The sequence below is a fragment of the Zingiber officinale genome, chromosome 8B (genome assembly GCF_018446385.1).
Source record: "Zingiber officinale cultivar Zhangliang chromosome 8B, Zo_v1.1, whole genome shotgun sequence".
Lineage (NCBI taxonomy): Eukaryota > Viridiplantae > Streptophyta > Magnoliopsida > Zingiberales > Zingiberaceae > Zingiber > Zingiber officinale.
The window spans coordinates 52851953-52857407 of NC_056001.1; the positions used below are offsets into that span (position 1 = coordinate 52851953).

At 35.1% G+C, this 5455-nt stretch overlaps 1 pseudogene; it reads right to left on the reverse strand.

The window, feature by feature from the left end:
• Positions 1–1911: 1911 nt before the first annotated feature.
• LOC122013833 lies at positions 1912–5240 on the reverse strand (annotated as a pseudogene).
• Between the last annotated feature and the right edge of the window lie 215 nt (positions 5241–5455).

Genomic DNA, 5455 nt, shown 5'->3' on the forward strand with positions numbered 1-5455 from the left:
GCCCATCAAAAAATTTTTAAAAAAATAAAAAATATTTCATATCTTCAACATTTTACTTCGAAAAAGTTTTCTACAATTAAATGTATACATAAACATGTATTTTAAATATAAATGAACACAAATGAGTACTTATGTTGGATGAAAAGTACTATTTTTATTTCAAAATTATAACAAAGAAAGATAATAAATTGGCCTAACTTAGCTTACATATGTTTTTCAACCCGCGGGTCAACCCAAGCCCGAGCGGGCCGACCCGCGCGGGTCACGGGCCTAGGCGGGTCGGCCCACGACGGACTTGGGTTGATAAAATTTTAACCCAACCCGCTTAAATTGTTTGGCGGGACGAACCAATCCGACGGGCCCAACCTGATTATGCCCTCTTATTTCAAAAAAAAAAAAAAAATCCACCGCAAACGTCAAATATCCTCTTTATACAAAATACAAAGATTTACTGAGAGTATGACATAAATTTCATATTAGCATAAACATAATTAATGATGTCATCCTCTCCCACGGTTGGAAGTTGGAACCGATAAGAGGGTTTACGTGTACATGCTAACCCCGATAGAGCCTCTGTGCCTGAATGGCTTCTGTGCTTTCATGTTAAAACGTATCAACGGACACCGACGTGGCTAGCATGATCCCTCCGACGATCAAACCAGCAGTAGCATGAAAAGAAGGAAGAATGAAAAGCACAAAAGAGAGCTCATGTGCTTGCAAAAAAAAAAACTCACCTTCACTTATCATTTTATACTGTCGAACTTAATTGTCCACTTGAGTCACCATGTCCACCTACAATTCCCTACGAACTGTCAGGATATGGGGTTGCGTCGGGTGTCAGGTTAATTCGATCATGTTTGTATAGGCATTGCCCCAACCTCTCACATTGAGATGATGAGATCCACACTTAAGTAGTGGGTCCCACCATCTCATTGTGAGAGGTTGGGGCCGTGTACAGGCAAGGTGAAACTTACCCGAGTGTCAGATTTTTTATGACAACGTTATATATCTGAATGACCGCCAAGACTTCATCTGCCATTGTCAATATTGTCAATGACGATTACTAGCAACTTTATGTCAAAGCCGCAACTGTCAAGAATGGTCGGGCATTCAGTTTGAAGGGGGCTAACTTCACATAATATTCTTGGTTGGGGATGTCCCATGACTCGAGCGCAATATCTTGCGGACATTCTCGATCAGGAATGCTAATAGAGTATAACTTGTTACCGGAATATTCTTGTTGAAAAATATTCTTAAAATGAATGTACGATTAAATCAACTAGAAAATTACTCACTTGATTTCAATGGAATTCAGTGTCTACATTTCAAAACTATCCCTCTAATTATTGATGAGCAAAAATTCAATTAAATCGAACAAACCTATCAAATTATAAAATTCAATTTGATTTTAAAATTTTTTATTCAATTAAACCTAATAGACCAAATTAACTAAATTTTTAAACCAACCTAAATTTTTAAACTTTTTTTTTACCAAAACCAAATTTTATTAAAAAAACTAATTTTTAAATAAGTTTAATTAATTCAATCTAAATTAATCGATATTTTATTAGTTTGATTTATAATCAGACCGATTCAATTTGGTTCGATTTTAATCAAATAATCATCCCTATTTCTAATAATAAAGATTTCAGACATAATTATTTTGAAGTCATACGTCGCAGCTGAGAACAATAAACATCCAAAACAAACATTTACAAGAACGCAAATCCTATAGAGGAGCCCCTCATATGCCATTTTATTTATTTATTTATTTTTTTGACCATCCAATCTGGCCAGATTGTTATCCTGGTCTTCAAGAAGTCAGCGTGACCGGAACCTAACCTCAGCCGGATTTAAAGGGGCCTAGGGAGGGTCGCTCTGCAGGATTTGTATTCAGGATTCGACAGGTCTTTAATGATTTAAGTCTCTGCTGTTTAGGAAGAGGCAGTCCTCTCTTTCTTGGCCAAAGAAAGTTGAGCTTATTTGAACAGGTGAGAATCCAGAGTAGCCTTTGTCGATCTTTGCCAAGCAGACATCAAGAATATACTTCAGCGGCTCATGATTCTGGACAGAGGGTTGTTCTGCATGCTCCTCAGTTGGCATCCACTGCATAATGAAATTGATCGTATGATTGCATCATTCCTCTGCATTATTTTTTCATAACATTGAAGCAAACAAGATACTAGACGAGGTTCGATCTGAAACACATGTTTCTTTCTCTAAAGAAATGTGAGAACACAATATGTTGTTACTTTCTAAATGTATCAATAACTTAAGAAATGTAGTTAAGGTGAAGAAAAGAAGAAATAAAAAGATCTCTACATTGGCAGCTTCAATTTCTAGTTCTTGTATGTGAATGTCGAATGAAGAGGGCGCAACAAGCTTACAAGGAAGAAATCTGACTTCTCAAAGAATGCCTTGTGGGCCTGTTCATGTTATAAGAAACAGAGGAAAAGCATCAATTGGTACTACAATCAACACAAAACAACATCACAAAACCTGATATAAATGCCATGGAATTTCACCAGTATATAAATGTCGGAACAATGATTATACACAATCATTACAAAAGTATGAGTTTATAACAATACCTGAATGCGAGAACTTCAACAAATTGAGTATCAATCTGAAATAAAACAGAGAATTCATTCAGACTGATCGATGTTACAAAACATCTCCCAATTTTGTTTAATTTTTTTCTCTCTTGTGTATTGAAAATCAAATAAAGGTTCATATAGTCTCTTTTACTTCCCTTATTGCTCCCAACGTATATCTTCAGCCTACAATGAAAAACGAGGTTCTTTTATTGGACAGAAATTCTTGTCCAGAAGTATTAGTATTTTGCCTTATATTTGAGGTTGGAATATTAACTCGTTCAACAACTCCTGTAGGAAATTTCCAAAACCCTGATCCTCTAAGTATGCCATTCTTTTCTTGGACCACCAAAATCTAACAAATGCATTAAAGAATCTAAAAACAATGGTAAGCCAGGAAAAATATAAAAGAAACATCGTAAAATATATATAGATATGCAAAGGAAAAGACCATAGTGGTTCATCAGATAGACAGACAAGGACCATGCCAGGTTTTAGCTGTCATGTATAAAATTGAAAAGCAAATCATATATTTTTTTCATTTAAGATACCTCTCTGTTATCGCTCATCACGAAAGGCCCAATTCCAAATTTATGTGAGGAATTGGCAGGTATCGTGTGTTGAGTATTAGGAAGCCAACGAACCAGCATTGAGTAAGTTAGTTCTGCAAGGTGGTATAAAAATCCCTCCTGTATCAACACAAATTACAGTGTTAAAGTACTGCTAGTAAGAATTATGTGAAGAGATATAGGATAAATCATGCAGCATGTGTTTATCCACAAAGAAGGGAATGTTTTTTTGTGTGTGAAAAACATGATATCATAAAATTTAAGCATTAAAATAGGACATCTGCATCTATGCATAGTCTAAATACAAATGGTTAAGAAATTTTGTTGACTGACATACCCCCATGATTATGCTAGGACATGTGAGATTTGCATAGCATTTAAAAATTATTTAGGGAGCTGTTTTAGTTAGCACCAGGTATCTAGTTTACGTAGACTAATCCTGGGTGACTGGCCCAACTCCATGGAGATTTCTCACATGCCAACAGGGTAAATCGAGAAGCGCTCAATGGGCGGCCCATTAGTCCAACGCTTTTAGGTTAACTGTCCATTAAGCGAAATTCATCTATTAATCGTCGAAGCTGAGCTCGATCCTTAAATGCTTGAGAAACTGAGAAGGCGCTATGCCGCTGCACCATTGTCCTGGGTATTTAGGGAGCCCTTCTTGTTTAATATTTGAATGGATACGACAATACATTTATTAAGAATCAAATAATAAGTTTGTATTAGTAATTGTCGTGAGAGATTAATTACGTGAACGACAACTTCAATAAGATTTGCAGGTTTTATTGGAAGCTTAATCCAACCACCTTTTATACCCTGAAAAAGGAATTGAAAAAGTAATGCCAACCATTAACCTCCAAGAAATGTTTCCCAATAAAAGTGTAGTTAACAAAACCCAAGAAACAAGAAGCCAAGTACTCATTGGATATTCCCTAATCCTTGTTATACTTCAAAACAGAAGCTTGTATAAATTTTGTGTATACTGGCCTTCTAAACATAAGAAAAGAAAAGAAAGCAAGGTTGCTCAAGCCTCAATGTACAAAAATAAATAAATAATAGGTAAAATGATTCCATTTCCTTCAAGGTAGAGATATATTTATTGTCATGTGAAATTCAAGTTTTAGAAAAATAGTTTTTGTTTTACTCCAAAAACCTAATCCGTGTAAAAATTTCCAAGTGAAGGTGCAAAAATTGAGATAAATGCATAGTTGAAGTTCCAAAAAGAATCTACAAACATAGAGGTGATATTGGTGATACAGCCATATAGGGAAGATGTCTATGCCACCAAGGAGGTGCCTAAATTAAAGTGACTTTAACTCAAATTTAACCTGTCTACCATATATACTCGACTTTATCTTCCTATTTAGCACTTCTCAGTTTCCTGGAGAAAATAGTGAGGCATTCAAGTTTTCAACTGTAGCTTTTGTTCTAGTGTCATACTATGTAGACTCAACTATTATCTTTTGATATCATTTTTCACATTTGCCAGTTCAAAAAATGTAAGACAAAGTTTGAATCCTTGATTAAAGTTACTATACATTTTACAATTAGTGCAAATCACTCGCAAGGTCAGTTGCATAGCAGTTTACATGGAATCACATTAGAATTGTGCTATGGAACTGCCTAATCCTTATCTATAAACTTATGCACTCGAATATACCATATTTTCTAAAACAAGGAGAAAGGTTTGAACTTTATGTGTTGATAATTATGAGTAACCATATATCTGTCCACATTTAACAGCTATGTTACACTATTAATAAACTTGGCATATGAAACACTTGTTATCACAGAGTATGCACTAGCCAGTTTACATACTAGAACTGTTTTCCAAGCAGATGGGAAATGAATGATTTAACCCAACAATTTAGTGATAGACATAATACCCGCTTCTTCCAATTTGTTAAGGATGCTTTTAATGAAATACTGAAATCTGTAGAATTCATGGGACCCTTCATTTCAACAATGACACCCCCGTGCTCATCATTAACAGCAGTGAGTAAAGCAACATCCCCATCATTATCATAGTGCAATTTTGGAGTCAAAACTGATGATGGGCTGGTAGATATTGACATGGTTCTCTTTTGTGTAGATTGTTGCTCCCCTTCAAGATAAAGGAAGAAAAATTGCAACAAAAGATCATAATGCTATTTAAATCTGTAGAATGATTTCAAGTGTTGCATCAAAAAATGAAGATATTCAGATTAGCAGAAAACTGCTAAATATTTGAAAATTGTTTCTCTATGATATGGTAGATTTACATGTGTGTCATGTCTGGAGGTATGTTATGCC